Genomic DNA, 17,269 nt, shown 5'->3' with positions numbered 1-17,269 from the left:
ATTAAATTAAAATTTATAAACACAAGTGCATATTGGGATATTTAAATCCAAAAATGTTATAGTGGAAAACACACATCTGAATACTGGTCCTATATGTGCTATGAAGTGCATTAAATGAACGTTGTAATTATAAAATATGAGAAAACACATTTGCAGCACAAGATAGCTTTAAATTTGAAAAAGAAATTGCTGTGAAGATTATGTTATTTAAAAATATTTCCAGAGGACTAAAAATTGCCATAAGTTATATTCACATTTGAACTGGTCTTGCAGTAAGCCCTTCATGCCAAATTTTTATTTTTTTGCAAAGCATTGAACAATGAATGGGCCCCAAACCAGAAGCAAAGTGTTTCTTCTTTAGGATATATTTTCTATTGAAAATAAATCCAGTGAATACCAATATTATATGCTTTAAGGGACCAAAATTATTCTCTGTCACCACATTCTGCTTATGGACATTTCAGTGGAATAGTAGTATGTTTTACTTAAATTCTCTTGATACTCTTGACAATGTAATTTTCTGACAATTTTTGGTCACTGATCTTCTCTGTAGAGAAAAATATTGGTTAACTAATGAATGCATTTTTTTTTTACCAGAGGAGATAAATTTATGGGTAAGAATTATTAACAGAAGAGCTAATAATTGACAGTAGACAGATAACCAAAATTTTCTGTGTGATAGAACATTAGAGAGAAAGGTCACATGTTTTGAGTTTTATATGGAATTTACTTCTCTTGGGGATTTAATGTAGTAATCAATAGTGCCTGGTTATATACATAAGAAACTCTTAGAATAATTTTGAAAAATATGTGAATGCCTGGGTCCCACACCAAGAGATTCTAACTTAGTGGAAAGGTAATATTGGTCACAGAATCTAAACAAAATAAAGAAATATGACATTGATAAGGAGCCCAACTGGGAGCAATTGATCTATTAATTACTGCAATCCTAAATTGATCAATAGATTTCAAGCAAGCCAATTAAATTTAAGCAAAGCATTTTATTTTGCAGAAATTAACAAGCTGATTTTACAATCAATATGAAAAAACAAAGTACTAAGGTAGTAAAAACAACTTGGAAAAAGAATAAAAGACATCTTACATAATCTGACTTCAGAACTTATCAAAAAACTAAAATACTTGAGAGTTGGTATTGTTGAAAAGACAGATACCTTGATCAATGGAACTGAATAGACAGTTCAGAGATAGATTCACACACATGTTGAGAATAGTGCCACCTTTAAGGGTGTCTAGGATGTAGGGGTAGTGATTCTATCACATTCCTATTCAACTCTCCAATTTATTCTGTGCAGAAAACAGATGGATTTTGAAGGATGACAGTGGATTCTCATAAAATTAGCCAGCTGGTTATTCTAACTGCAGCTGATGTTTCAGACATGGTATCATTGCTTGGACAAATTAACACATCCTTAGGTACTTGGTATGCAGCTATTGACTTGGCAAATATGTTATTTTTTCCCCAATACTTGTTAGTTGGCTTTCAGCTGGCAAGATCAGCAAAAAAAACCTTCACAATACTTCATCAGGGGTATAAAAAATCTACAGCCCTATGTCATAATCCAGTATGCAGGTGACATGATCGAATTATACTTCAAAAAACATCCCACTCCTCCACTATTGATCATAAGCTGATTGGATCCAGAAAGCAGAAGAAGGGACTACTCTAGATTTATTGGTAAGACATTTACATGTCAGAGGATGGGTAATAAATTGGACAAACATTCAGGACCCTTCTACATCAGTGACATTTCCAGGCATCAAATGGAGAGGGCAATGTCAAGAGATCACATTTCAGGTAAAGGGAAATCTGTTGCATCTGGTCCCTCCTATAACCAAAAATGAGACACATTGACTGGTCTCAAAGGAATTTGAAGGCAACTTAGTCCTCATTCAGATGTGCTACTCTGGCCCATTTATGAGTTACTCAAAAAGCTGCTAAGTTTTGAGTGAAGACTGGAACAAGAAAAGGCCCTGAAATAGGTCCAGACTGCCATGGAAGCTACTTTGTGAATTGGGCCATCATGATCCAGCATCTCTAAAGGTACTTGAAGTGCCAGTGGTAAATAGAGATGCTATCTGGAGCCTTTTGTCAGGCCACTATATGAGAAACATGGTGCAGACATGGGATTTTGGAGCAAAGCTTGACATCCTTTGCAAATAACTACTCTCCTTCTGAGCAACAGCTTTTGAACTGTTCCTGGGCCTTAGCAGGGACTAATGTTTAACCATGTGCCACCCAATTATCATTGGACCTGAGCTGCCCATCATGAAATGGTTATTGTCTAAACCACTAAGCCATTAATTTTCACATTCACTGCAGCATTACATCATCAAATGGAAGTGGCTTATGGGAATTCTGGCTCCAACAGACCATGAAGACACAAGTAAGTTACTGAAGAAGTGGGTCAAATGCCTATGGCCTTCACTCTTTCCACCTTACCTTCTCTTTCCCAGCCCATGCTGTGACTTTTTAGGGAGTTCCTTATAAGAAGTAGAAATTTGGATCTTTTTTACAGAGGGTTTTGCAAAATATACAGACACTACCCACAAGTGGATAGCTGCAGCACTACAGCGCTTTCTGCAACATTCCTGAAGGACAGTGGTGGAGTGAAATCCTCCCAATGGGCAGAATCCCTAGCAGGGTACCTCACTGTTCATTTTGCTTTTAAGGAGAAATGGCCAAGGGTGCATTTGTATATATACTCTTGGGCTGTGGCCAGTGTTTTTGGCTCTGTGTCAGTGTTTGGAAGGAAAATGATTGGAAAATTGGAAACTAACTGGTCTGGGGGAGAGGTGTGTGAATATAACATTCTGAATGGGCAAAAACCATGAAGATAGTTATGTCTCATGTGAATGCTCACTAGACATTGTGTCCAGCAGAGGAGGATTTTATAAAAAAGTGGATAAGATGAACTGTGCTGTGAATACCAGACAGCATTTTTTCCAAGTCATCCCTGCCATTGCCCAATGGGTTCATGATAAAAGTGGCCATGGTGGTAGGGATAGAGGATATGCATGGGCTCAGCAACATGGATTTCCATTCCCTGAGACTGACCTGGCTACAGTCTCTGCTGAGTGCTCAGTCTATCCTCAGCAGAGACCAACACTCATCCCCAATATTCTCCAGGGTGATCACCTTGCTACCTGGTGGCAGGTTGATTACATTGGACCATTTTCTTCATAGAAGGGTAGCATTCTCTTCTTACTGGGAAAAAAAACATTTACCTGGGATACTGACTTGAATTCTCTGCATACAATGCTTCTGATAAAACTACCACCTGTGGGCATACAGAATGCCCTTTCCACCATAATGGTATTCCCTAAACATGACTTCTGCTCAAGGAAATCTGTTCACAGCAAATGAATTATGTTCAGTATGGCCATTCTCATGGGTTTCACTGACCTTACCATGTTCTCCATCATCTTAAACCAGCTAGATTGATAGAACTGTGCAATGGCCTATTTTTTTTTTTTTTTTTTTAGACAAAAGTAACAGTTTTAATGGACAACATTTTTGATGAGCAGTAACGCTACAATTGGGCTTTCTAAACCATTTTTGAGTACTACAATTTTGATAAATCATTTTGGTAAATATCACCAAAGAATTCCATTTCTTAATTGGAGCAGTTTCTTTCCGTAAAGAGATGTTTCAAAAATTTTCCTTACTGTCTCTTAAAAGAAAAGATTGAGGCAAATAGTTCTCATTCACTAGAATTTTCATACACAGAACAAATAAAGACCATGTGAGTCTTAGCCAGTGGTATGCTGATAAATGCCTAACATCCAGCTCTCCAGAAAAAGCTTGTGCTTGTGCATGCACACACACACACACACACACAGCTTTTATCAGACTACATAAAGATGTATTATATACAGGCATACAATTTACAATAAATAGAATATACACTACTCTCCAGTGTAAATTTCATTCAATTCTCACAGAATGCTCTTATTGATTTTTGCTGAAATCTTATATCTCTGGCTAACTTAAGGTTGCAACTGATGGACAAATGTGATTCTGACATAACTGTTGGTTGCTATATTCATGTATGTTAACAAGTAAGATGAAAGTGAGATATCTGAGATATATGTTGAAACTTCAATTATTTTCCAGTGATGTGGGTGACTTGCTGAATTGGATAATAGGGTTTGAACACTGGGAGGATATATCCTCAATGTGTTGTGCTATTTCACACTATAACAGCTACATATACAGCACACTTTTTTTTTTTTGTGCTGTATGTTTTTTTTTTTTTTTATCATTTTATAGAGATATATTCACATACCACGCAGTCATACAAAACAAATCGTACTTTCGATTGTTTGCAGTACCATTACATAGTGGTACATTCATCACCTAAATCAATCCCTGACACCTTCATTAGCACACACACAAAAATAACAAGAATAATAATTAGAGTGAAAAAGAGCAATTGAAGTAAAAAAGAACACTGGGTACCTTTGTCTGTTTCCTTCCCCTATTTTTCTACTCATCCATCCATAAACTAGACAAAGTGGAGTGTGGTCCTTATGGCTTTCCCAATCCCATTGTCACCCCCATAAGCTACATTTTTATACAACTGTCTTCGAGATTCATGGGTTCTGGGTTGCAGTTTGATAGTTTCAAGTATCCACCACCAGCTACCCCAATTCTTTAGAACCTAAAAAGGGTTGTCTAAAGTGTGCATAAGAGTGCCCACCAGAGTGACCTCTCGGCTCGTTTTGGAATCTCTCTGCCACTGAAGCTTATTTCATTTCCTTTCACATTCCCCTTTTGGTCAAGAAGATGTTCTCCGTCCCATGATGCTGGGTCTACATTCCTCCCCGGGAGTCATATTCCACTTTGCCAGGGAGATTCACTCCCCTGGGTGTCTGATCCCACGTAGGGGGGAGGGCAGTGATTTCACCTTTCAAGTTGGCTTAGCCAGAGAGAGAGGGCCACATCTGAGCAACAAAGAGGCATTCAGGAGGAGGTTCTTAGGCACAACCATAGGGAGGCCTAGCCTCTCCTTTGCAGCAACTGTCTTCCCAAGGGTAAAACCTGTGGTAGAGGGCTCAACCCATCAAACCACCAGTCCCCTATGTCTGTGGTCATGTTAGCAACCATGGAGGTGGGGTAGGCGAATGCCCTTGCATTCTCCACAGGCTCCTCAAGGGGGCACTGCATCTTTTTTTTTCCTTGCTTTTCTTTTTTTTTTTTTAACTTTCCCTTCTTTTTTAAATCAACTGCATGAAAAAAAAGTTAAAAAGAAAACAAACATACAATAAAAGAACATTTCAAAGAGACCATAACAAGGGAGTAAGAAAAAGACAACTAACCTAAGATAACTGCTTAACTTCCAACATGTTCCTACTTTACCCCAAGAAAGTTACCTAATATAGCAACATTTCTGTGAACTTGCACCTACTATATCCATCAGAAATTAACAGACTATAGTCATTCCTGGGCATCCCCAGAACGTTAAATAGCTTATCTGTTCTTCTTGGATTATTGTTCCCCCTTCCTTAATTGCTCTCTATTGCTAGTTCCCCTACATTCTACATTATAAACCATTTGTTTTACATTTTTCAAAGTTCACATTAGTGGTAGCATATAATATTTCTCTTTTTGTGCCTGGCTTATTTCGCTCAGCATTATGTCTTCAAGGTTCATCCACGTTGTCATATGTTTCACGAGATCGTTCCTTCTTACTGCCGCGTATTATTCCATCGTGTGTATATACCACATTTTATTTATCCACTCATTTGTTGAAGGACATTTGGGTTGTTTCCATCTCTTGGCAATTGTGAATAATGCTGCTATGAACATTGGCGTGCAGATATCTGTTCATGTCACTGCTTTCCAATCTTCCGGGTATATACCGAGAAGTGCAATCGCTGGATCGAATGGTAACTCTATATCTTGTTTTCTAAGGAACTGCCAGACTGACTTCCAGCGTGGCTGAACCATTATACAGTCCCACCAACAATGAATAAGAGTTCCAATTTCTCCACATCCCCTCCAGCATTTGTAGTTTCCTGTTTGTTTAATGGCAGCCATTCTAACCGGTGTTAGATGGTATCTCATTGTGGTCTTAATTTGCATCTCTCTAATAGCTAGTGAAGCTGAACATTTTTTCATGTGTTTCTTGGCCATTTGTATTTCCTCATCAGAGAACTGTCTTTTCATATCTTTTGCCCATTTTATAAGCAATGGCCTATTAAAGTTTCAATCACAATGCCAGCAGGGGAGCCCTACCTTGCAGAGCTGAATAAGTGCTCTTTGGGGACTGCATATTCTCTAAATCAGTGTCTACTCTATGACGCTGTTTCTTCCATAGCCAGCAATCATAGGTCCAGGAATCACAGGGTGGAAATGGGAGTGGCACCAATCACTATTACCTATGTAACCAACTTGCAACATTTTTGCTTTATGTTTCTGTGACGTTATGCTCTGCTGACCTAGAGGTCTTTAAAGGGAGGAGTGCTTCCAGCTGGTGACACAATGATTCCATTGAAATGGAACATGTCTGCCAAATGGCCATTTTGGTCTCTTCATGTCTCTGAATCAAAAGGCAACATGGAAGCTAATGTATTGGCTGGGTTGCTTAACCTTATCTAACAAAGGGAAATTGGACTGCTAATGGAGATAAGGCATAGTGTGTCTGGAATATAGGCGATCCCTTAGGGCTTCTCTTCATGCTACCATGTCCTATGATTTAAGTTAATGAGCTATTACAGCAACTCAATCTGATCAGGACTACTAATAGTCTAGATCCTTTAGGAATGAAGGTTTGGCTCATTCCTCAAGCAAAATACCACAATCATCCGAGGTGCTTGCTGAGAGTAAAGGAAAATTGGAATGGGTAGTGGATGAAGGTAGTTATAAATGCTAGCTATGACCATGTGACCAGGTGCAGGAGCAGGACTTTAGTTGTTAAGTATTTTCCCTTATTTTGTGATGAATATGGTTACACATGTATCCACACATAGACATATATATTTTTATATATGAAGTAAATATCTTTGTTTTCTTCCATCTCTTACTCCCTTACCATAGAACACAAGTTGTATTAACTTTATGTCATAGTATTACCTGTGATGTTATTAAGTTTGGAATAGTATTTAGTTCCATTTATCCTTTTGCTCTTCAAATATGATTATATGGAGTTTAATTGCAGTCCTTTTATTCCTCCGTCTCTGAATGTGCTGGGTATTCTGCGTATTAGAAGAAGGTACAGACGCAGACTAAGAATGACTGGGCCTGAGCTGCCTGAGCGGACAGGGCCCTGCGGCTCTAGCCCGCGGCGCTGATGGAGCTGCGGCTGCAGTACTCGGCCCGCGGGGGTAGCAGCCAGCAGTGGCCACGGAGGCGGCGCGGGGGTCTGCAGCCTGAGAGAGGGGCTGGCTACTGCCCGGACAGGCCGGAGGGGTTTTTGCCGCCGCCGCTGACCGAGTTGATGTGGGACATACGGACTTGAGATATGAATTCATTTGAAAAACCACTTTGGGGTTATGAACATATTTTCTGATAGAACTGGATTGAAATAATTTTCAGGCTATTTGTATATTTATATATGTATAAATATTTTTAAATTTTGCATTATTAAAGTGCCATGAGAAATTTGCCTATTGCAAGGTTAAGTCCTAGCCACCTCCTTGATTTGGGTATTTTTGGATATGTTCCTGCTGCTTTACTTCAGTGAATGTTGCAAATATGATGAAAAAAAGGAGAGAGGACTTCCTGCTGGGAATGTTTTAGAGCCAGTACAAAAGCCTTATGAAGGTTCTGGAGAAATGGGGAAACCAGTGGTCATTCCTAAAGGCAATAAAGAAAAGATGAAAGAGATGTTTAAAATCAGTCAGTTCAATTTAATGGTGAGAGAGATGATTACACTCAACAGATCTTTACCAGATATCAGAAGGATGTAAAACAAAGGTGTATACAGATAATCTTCCTACAACTGTGGTGATTGTTTTCCACAATGAGGCTTGGAACAGAGTTCTTCCAACTGTCTATAGTGTCATTAATAGCACACCAAGACACATGCTAGAAGAAATTATTTGGTGGGTTATGCCAGTCTGTTTGAGAAGACCTCTAGAGAGTTATGTTAGGAAATTAAAAGTACCAGTTCACAAAATTTGAATGGAACAATGTTCTGGATTGATCAGAGCTAGATTTAAAAGGAGCTGTTGTGTCTAAAGGTCAAATGATCACCTTCATAGATTCTTACTGTGAGTTTACAGTGGTATGGATGGAGCCTCTATTAGCCAGGATCAAACATGAACAGTGGTATGTCCTGTCTTTGATGTGATCCCTGCTGATACTTTTGAGTATATGGCAGTCTCTGATATGACCTATGGTGAATTCAACTGGAAGTTCAGTTTTCACTGGTATCCTCTTCCCCAAAGAGAAATGGGCAGACAGAAAGTTGATCAGACTCTTCCTGTCAGAACGCCAACAATGGCAGAGAGCCTTTTTTTCAATAGACAGAGATTACTTTCAGGAAATTGGAATGTATGATGCTGGATGGATTTTTGGGGAGGAGAAAACCTAGAAATTTCCTCCAGGATTTGGCAGTGTGCAGGTACTTTGGAAATGTTTACATGCTCACATGTTGGACACCTATTCATAAAGCTACACCTTACACATTTCCAGGAGGCACAGGGCAGATTATCAATAAAAATAACAGGCAACTTGCAGAAGTTTGGATGTATGAATTTAAGAATTTCTTCTGTATAATTTCCCAGGTGTCACAAAGGTAACTTAAGGAGATACAGCATCAAGACTTGGTGTAAGACACAAGTTACAATGCAAGCCTTTCTCTTGGTACCTGGAGAATATTTATCCTGATTCTCAAATTCCACAGGTACTCCCTACTGGAGTATGGTTTGGTGGGCTGCATGAAGGCCTTCCCCACCACTGGAATAGCATTGTTATTTTGAGCAGGCTGGTTACTATTAATTTGTTGGTTTGCACTGTTCTCGTTTTCTTTCTGGTCTCCCAATAAATAGGAATGAAAATCCAGTAAGTATCCAGCGATAACAGTCCATGCTCGCACAAGCCTCTTTTGAGCCACTGTCTTGCATGTCCCTGTTCAAGCAATGAGAGCAAGACAACCTGAAGCAGAAGCAGCTCAAGAAACAGTTCACTCACTGGAGCATTACTGTGGACTTGATCAGCAGGAACAGCTGAAACTAGGGGCTTTCTTTGGTGTTGAGTTGACATTAAGGTGCCCAGTGGTGAGGTGAGCTGACTTAGGTTTGCAGAAGCCAATAGTTCCTGTCTTCTTCTTGGGGGTACTTCCAGAATAGCCAGAGGCAGATGAAGCTGATGAGGGCACCATGATGTAGGGATCTCTGAGCTGAAACCCATAGAGGGTCCAAGAGGCAGAGGTGAGGAGGGTGACAATGGTGAGTGAGAAGGAGAGATGGAGGGTTGATTTAGTCTGAATGACTTTGGCTTGACATCTGTGGTGAGAAAGAGCAGGGACTGGATGCTGTCCATGCTCTAAGTCATCCTCATGTGCCTGAAGTCAGAGAGGCCAGTGGAGAATATGCCAAGGGTAAAGAGCACACAGGCTTCCAAAAGGAGCCAGTCAGCCATGCCCACCATCTCCATCTCACCCTCAGTCAGATTCATGCCTGGAACCCAGTGCAGGCAAGCGCTTCTCCCCCCACCCCTACATTTCTGTGAATATATATATATATCCACACACACACACACACATACATACACCCACCCACATTTTCATGTATGTGTATAAATGTATATATGAGGTCTTAAAAGCCAGAACTTAAGATTTCAGAAGTCAAAAACAAGAATTTCTGCTTCTACTTCACCCATTCAGGTTTTCCTGGGAAATTCAACTTCACCTTCATGGAAGTTCCCAACTCAAAGCCTGTTCTACAGAATTAAGATTTGGCAATCCCCACAGTCACATTGTGAGACAATTTCTGCAACAAAACTCTTAAGGTATATTGTGTCATTTCTGTCAAAAACCCTCTAGGTTTGCCAGACTTTCATTACAAATATCACACAATGGGTTGGCTTAAGTAATAGTAATTTATTAGTCTGTGGTTTTAAAGTCTAGAAGTCCAAACTCAAGATATCAGCAAGGCTTGCTTTCTCCCCAAAGTCTGTTAGCTTTCAGTACATGACTTGCTGCAATCCTTGGGGCTCCTGAGCTTGTACCTCTGCTTCGTATCACATGGAATGTGTTCTCTCACTCTCTTGCTCTCTCTCTCTCTCACTGTCTCTCTCCTGGCCTCTATTCTTATTGCTCCAACTGACTTTTGGTTTCTTCCTGTGTGGCTTTCTCAAACCTTTGGCTCCTAGTGTGTCCTTTCATCAATTCCCCAGTATCCTTCATTTGGGTCACTGGGCTGCTGCAGAAATCCAGCCTCAGGTCCCAGGGTGTCACCACTCTTTCTCAGGACCCCAAAGGGTGTCAGGACCCTTTCTCAGGGGAAGGCAAGATGTTGTGTAATGAACAAATAAATGTTTATTTAGGGAAGCTTATATATTTAGGGAAACTTACAAATACGAAATGTGGTCGGTGTGGCAGAAGCTGAACCCCTATCTGTGCTCTGCAGTGTGAAATAGGTTACATGGGGTTTATATAGGAGGAGATGAAAGAGGGTAGAGAGCCAAACCATGAAAAAACACAAGATTTATTTATCATACTCAGGAATGTGTATGGGACCTTTTTATGCACATAAGCAGGGGCATCCTACAAAACAGTTCCATCCATTAGGGTCTTAGGGCAATGTTTGAATCAGCACTAAAGGCCCTGCATACCAGGTGCCATCTGATTAAGTAAATACCCCCTCATTCCTTGAAGCTTGGCCAGGGCTGCCCTTGGAAAAATTTCTGTACTCATCTCGGGAAACAAGGGGAGAGGGGCAGAAGTAACAGGTGAAGCAAGGTGTGCACAAGAGAAACTATTTGCATTACAGCCACACCTTAAAATAATAATTGAGATGTCCTATTTACAAAAGGGTTTACACTCATGGGGATGCAATTAAAATTCAGAATGTATCTAAATCAGGGTACATAATTCAATCTACCAGTATCCTCCCTTGGGAACAAAAAGGATATGTTCTTCCCATGTGCAGAATACATTCACCTCTCCCTATATCCCCAGATCCTGAAGTTATTTCAGCACAACTCTAAGTCCAAAGTCTGATCAAAATCAATTGTGGAAGTGGTTTGCCCTAGGACATAATTCCTCTCTATTCTGTGAATCTGAGAAACCTAGAAAACAAGTTATCTGATTTTAAAATACAGTAGTGGGAGAGACACAGGATAGTCATTCCCATTCCAGAAAATATACTTTGGAAGGTAAATGTATCAAGGGTCCCAAGCAAGTTTGAAATCTAGCAGGGCAAATTCCATTAGTTTTCAAGGTCTGAGAGTCATCTATGGATCAATTCTTTGCTCTCAGGGCCTGTTGGAGTGCAGCCCCACCCTTTCTTTGCCACTGAACAGTGGTCCTACTCTCTGCAAACCATAGGGCCTTGACATCACCCTATCAAAGGATTGCAATGTGGTTAGAATCCCTTTGAAGACTGGGGTATGAAACACACCACCCCTACTTTCAGGTGGGAGATGAACTCTCCCTGAATATCTTGACAGTAAGCCCATTTCTTGGTAGTCTTGGATTAGACATCCTGCCCTACCCAAAGGCTTCATGGAAATCCCTTCTTGCCTGTCTTGAGATCGCCTCGCCTCAGTTGAGATCTGTGATTCAATGATTCTACTCTGGATGTCATTTTTAATGCATTTCGTACTTTCTGTGTCCCCTTTCTTCTGGCCTAGCAGTATGTCTGCTCAAACAAAATTCTCAAAACATTGTCAGTTTTGCATGAGGGTCCAGTGGGTCCAAGCCGTCAGATGAAAGCCTTTTCCATAGATTTTTCCTAGACAAATACATTTCCAATCTTATCTAGAACACAGCATAATAGGATCTTCCAGAGTGATGGCAATAATCTGCTACCCTGTATTGGTCCTGTTTATAGGATTATTTTCTGTTCAGGAAAGTTCATTTACACTTATGACAGATGTTCTTATCTATATGTATCTTCAATAAAAATTTAAAAGGAAAAAGAAAAGTCATGCTGCTGTAACTTTTAAAATAAATTCTATAAATCCCTGCTGTTTAGATGTTCTTTGAATCATTTTTATCATCCTGCTGATTCTCCTCTTAATGAGAGTACATATAGTTTTTCCATGAATGTTTTATATTTGTAGGAGTCAAGTTTTTAACATTTTGAAAATTATGTTTTAACATTTTAGTTCTGTCAGCTTCTCCCAAATTATTAAATTTCTTCCTCATATCAAATTGTTTTGTCTTTCTATATTTCCTTTCATTTTTCCCCTTGACTGTGCTTTCTATAGTGACTAATCACTCTTGCATTTCCTGAATTATTCAAGATTTGTTTTATTTCTATTTTACTTCTGAGTTTTATGACTCATGTTTTCATATCCTTCTGATGTCTATCCATCTAATTTCTGATATATGTGTTTTCTTGAAGATGTAGCCCCCTTTTAAAAATTATCTTTTACATTATTATATGGTATTATCTTATTTATATGTTTGCTATAATGCCTTTTTTGCTCTGATATTTTTAATTTTGGAATATCATTTGGTTCCATTTATCTTTTTGCACTTTAAATACCATGATATGGAGTTTGATTGTAATTTTTAATTCCCTCATGTTTAAATGTGATCTGTATTGTGATTTCAGGAGCTACAGACAAAGGTTAGGAATAGGGTTAATTTGATTTTCCAGTTTCATGCTCAGTGGATCACTGTCAATTTTTTATAGGTCCTAAAATATTTTCCTTGTGGAAAGCTACATTAACATTTGGAGATATGCCCATTCAAATTAAGACAGGGCACTTCAGAGAAAGAATAAAAGAAGTAGTGTCTATTCATAAATGGTCATGAACAATGTAGAGGGCAAAAAACCTTCAACTATCCAGTTATATTTTAATATAATAAAGAAAATAATCAATTATTCTTTTCAGCTTATTCTGCTAGTGAAGTAATCTAAAAGCCATCTGAGATTACAATGTTTCATAGACTATTAATGGAAATCTCTTTGGTTAAGTCTCATATGCACATACCTAAAGAATCATGTTTTGTTTTCTTTAATTATGTTGGGAAGAGGTGGTTTCAATGTAAAGCCATGGAAAAATAGGATACAGTATATGATGTGAAGAGGTCAGTGCACGTAAAGGGAGACCTTGAATGAAATCTTAGCACTGGCATGAATTAGCTATGAGAGTCTCTATAAAGGTGAAATAAAGCAATGTGCACCAAATGCCATTCCTGCAGCAAGTCTCAATAAATGACAGCTTTATTATTTTTCTACTACTTTGCAAAATTTATTATTCCAGTGTTGACTCCTAGATATCTGGAGTTTTCTGCTTTTATTAAAGTTATATCTAAAGAAGCTGCTTTACATTAATTTCTAAAGATTTATCAATTATTATTAAATTCTTGAAGAATCACAGAGACTTTCTCTATAACTTCTAGGTCTTTTCAATATGTGGTGATATTGATTTGGTCATACATAGTGTATCTTTTCTTTTGACAACCAGAATATATGTGTATATATTTGTATACCAGAATATGTGTGTTTGTGTGTGTGTGTATTTAAATATACAGAAAACATTTTTAAAAATTACACTGTTTTGGGATATGAAAAGGTAGAAGATGATTACTAAACCCAGCTTTACATCTATTTCATTAATTACTGTATTTAAACCAGATAGAATGTTTGCATGCATATTACTAATCACAAAAAAATGTATATTGTGGTAGCTAAAAGATGGAATACCTGGCTCAAGGATCTGGTCACATGCATTTTTAATTATTTGGTTATCATATTAATTTAAAGGCCAATGTTTGTTCATTTAAAGATAAAAAAATTTGATGATAAAATTCAGTTATATGAGTCTCCTTCATTTATAACCAAAATTGAAATATTTAAAGGAAATTTTTATATAGTTATTGATTTACATATTTAATTAGTCTACCTGTACTCCAATTTCTTCATGGTCTTTCAAATACATTGCTATTTTAAAGAGGAGTAAACATTGGAAAGAAAGCCTAACACCACACGCAGCTTTTAATCATGTACCTGGGCCATGAATGGATGCTTTCAGATTCCAAATTCTATTTTAAGTATCTTTCACATTTGTAGACTCAGGTACATCATTGAACTGATGGTAAGTAATGTATTAGGGCTGATATTTTCTCTTCTGAGTCCTAATCACTTACAAATATATTGATTTCTCCATAGTGATAAGGTTTTCTATTTTGTTTCTTTCAATTCTGTTTTACCACATCTATATAAACATTTTGTCTTAACCTCCCTTCAGTTAATATTTAGGAGAACTCCTCTCCCCATGGCATTTTTTTAAATTAGAAAGGAAATCTTTGGGTTTTCCCAATCAAGTCATTAACAAATTATTTAATCAAATGAAAAAGTTATAAGTATTTTATACTGTTATTTTCCCTCAAAATATTCAGTTAATTAGAATAGGTGGTCTAGGGTTCTAATTTGTAGTGTGTGTTTTTTTTTTAATTTCCAATACAGAGGCTTCAACCTAAAATCTGCCTTTTCTGACACCTCATTTGAACATTTCTCTTTTTCTCTGCCTTTATTTTTTTTCACTACTCCTATAAAAATGTTTTCATCTGATATTGGCAATTCTTCTAAGTAACTGTGACCTTATCTTTCCCAGAGAAATGTTGGAATAATGGGTTTTCCTTTTCCTTCCTTCATGATTTTACTCCAAATGGCTTTTCCTCTTCCTGATGAGCTCCATAACAATATAATAAAACTGGAAGCTTGAATAACACTGCAAATTTATACATTTTCCAGGATATTATATGCAGAACACTATGTGATATCATTCCTGGCTCAAAATTTCTATGGGATGAATACATAAAAAAAAAACATATCTGTATTAAAAAAATAATAAAATGTAGCCTCCAACCCATGCTATCTAAGGGTAATAAGTGAAACACATTGTAAGTGAAGCTTTGAAGTTGACTCTTAATTTGTCTAATTATAGGAAAGTCATGGAAATTTTTATTTTATTCATTCTAACTTTCATTTTTTTCCTGCCTTTTTACTCTTCATATTAAGTCTTGCAAAGCTTTTCTTTTGTTTGTTTTTTGTTTTTTGTTTTGTTTTTGTTTTGTGTTTCATTTTTGCAGAAACGTATAACTGACGTCCACTATGGCTACTTTTGTTAAGACTTAGATCATAGTTACTTAGTTGTTATTTCACTGAATCCACAATCATCAATACATAAACAAGAGTAAATGAAAGAAAAAAGATTTCCTGTGGGTTTTTTTCCATAATAATTCTTACCATTCCTACCAAACTGTTTGAGGGGTTAGAAAAAACTTATTTTCAAGAAATTAGACTCCAAAAAGCAATAAAATAAGCAAATACTTAGCTGTTAAAAGACAACATTATGCTAAGAATTTAAGCAAGAATTGTGAATGCAAAATGAACCTTCATGCAAATTTTAATTCAATCTTACTATATCTTCCCAATAAGTATCTTGATTAATTCTGTTCAACAAAACCCAAGAAGACATAAGGCAAGTGTGAAGTTTTTAGAAGATAGCTCATAATATGTTATAATATGTGAGACTGTGGGCGTGAAAGCCAACCTAATTCAGAGATTCTATTTTTAAAATGGTTTTAAAATTAAATCTCACTAACATAGTTTGTCCTTCAACATTTATTCCAATCTTCTAAAAGTGATTAGAGTATAGCAAATCATTTTACACAATTGCTGAAAGATTTCTACTGTTTTATTCCAATGCTCTGTCCACTGATTTACCACCACATATGTTTGGATGTGAGATGGACATTTCTTTTAGCTGTTCATTTTGTGTTTTAGTGCAATTTAATATGAAAAGAGCAAATAGAATTCAGTGATAAATTAACCAGTTGATCTGATGATTTTGGAAATAACATGAGTTTAACCAATGACTTCAAATATATGGACTGATGCCCTCCCTGACCCAGGAACAAATGGCTTCTGTATTCTATCCCATTGTCATTCCAATGCTAAATCACCTGATCTACAGTTTGCAGAAAAAAACATGAGAAAATGCTCCCCTGAAAATTATACATAGAAAACTATTTCCAGGAATAATCTATGCATGTTACAATTAAAACAAACCTGGATGGCTTTAGTATTCAATTACTCCAGCAATTGGGGAAATGTTACAGTAATATCAAGTGGCACAGCATAAACTAATAGAATACTTACAGTGATCAAAATTGAGAGAGAAATTACCAGTTTGTTTGTTTGAATTGAATGCTGACTCACTGTTTTAGGAGGCTGTTCAGGCACATCAAGTATTCACAGCATAGTCAAATGGAATTAACTAATGAGGCAACTGAGCAGTGGCTGAAATTTATGCCATACCAAAGGTGTTTGAGCATGCATCACACAGTCATCTGTGAAAATATTTAATGATGCTTGATACAGCTAGATACTCTGTTTCTGCAGCCTTTAGCAATTAAGAATAGAACATTACAGGATTGAGATGTAAGGAATCCTAAATTTAATGAACTCAAGAAATGGCCACTCATATCTTGAGAGTGAGGTAGGAAAGAGTGCAGAAAAAATAAAACTAAATATAAGCCCCGGGGGGAATAGTTGGGTCATTTCAATGAGGGGCAAACTCTAATAAGGCCATTGAATAATTCTGCTAATGTAGAGTTACTTTGTAATGACAGTTAAAATGTTGATCATTTATCTTTGATTAGACTTTTTTAATTTGGGTTTACATAGAAAAGCAATCTTTTGTAGAGTATGTTTTCCATTAAAAATAGCAGAGATTCATATCTATATAGCTACAGTATGACTCTCTAACTACAAAGACTTAATAAACAAATGTGTGGCTGTGTAAATAAATGAAACACTAGCTACACAATAATTCTTGAAGCAATTTGGAGGTATATAGAGAGCTTTTCAGGTCACTAAATCAAGCTGAAAACTTTTATTAATAATGACTTTAACATATTAAAAGGAGATATCCCCCCCCCAAAAGAGAACTGCAGAGCTGAATAATTATTCTTTATTGGAAATCCAGATGAATTAACTCTCCTAGATATTGTTACAAGGCCATTAGAAAGGAGGCATTTCAGTATTGTCTTAAATGTTCATGAATCCTTGAGTAGTCTGCAAAGGAATGAGTTGGACCACCACATTTGAAATATATTTT

The 17,269-nt window shown here is 37.2% G+C and overlaps 2 pseudogenes; one reads left to right on the top strand and one right to left on the bottom strand.

The window, feature by feature from the left end:
- The first annotated feature begins 1,128 nt into the window (after window positions 1–1,128).
- Window positions 1,129–9,011, top strand: LOC119519953 (annotated as a pseudogene).
- Window positions 9,012–9,258: 247 nt separating this feature from the next.
- LOC119519952 lies at window positions 9,259–9,643 on the bottom strand (annotated as a pseudogene).
- Window positions 9,644–17,269: the final 7,626 nt, after the last annotated feature.

This window comes from Choloepus didactylus, chromosome 24, assembly GCF_015220235.1.
Source record: "Choloepus didactylus isolate mChoDid1 chromosome 24, mChoDid1.pri, whole genome shotgun sequence".
Taxonomy (NCBI): domain Eukaryota; kingdom Metazoa; phylum Chordata; class Mammalia; order Pilosa; family Megalonychidae; genus Choloepus; species Choloepus didactylus.
Note: the sequence above shows the minus strand (reverse complement) of the source record. Positions and strands in the feature narration are given on the sequence as shown.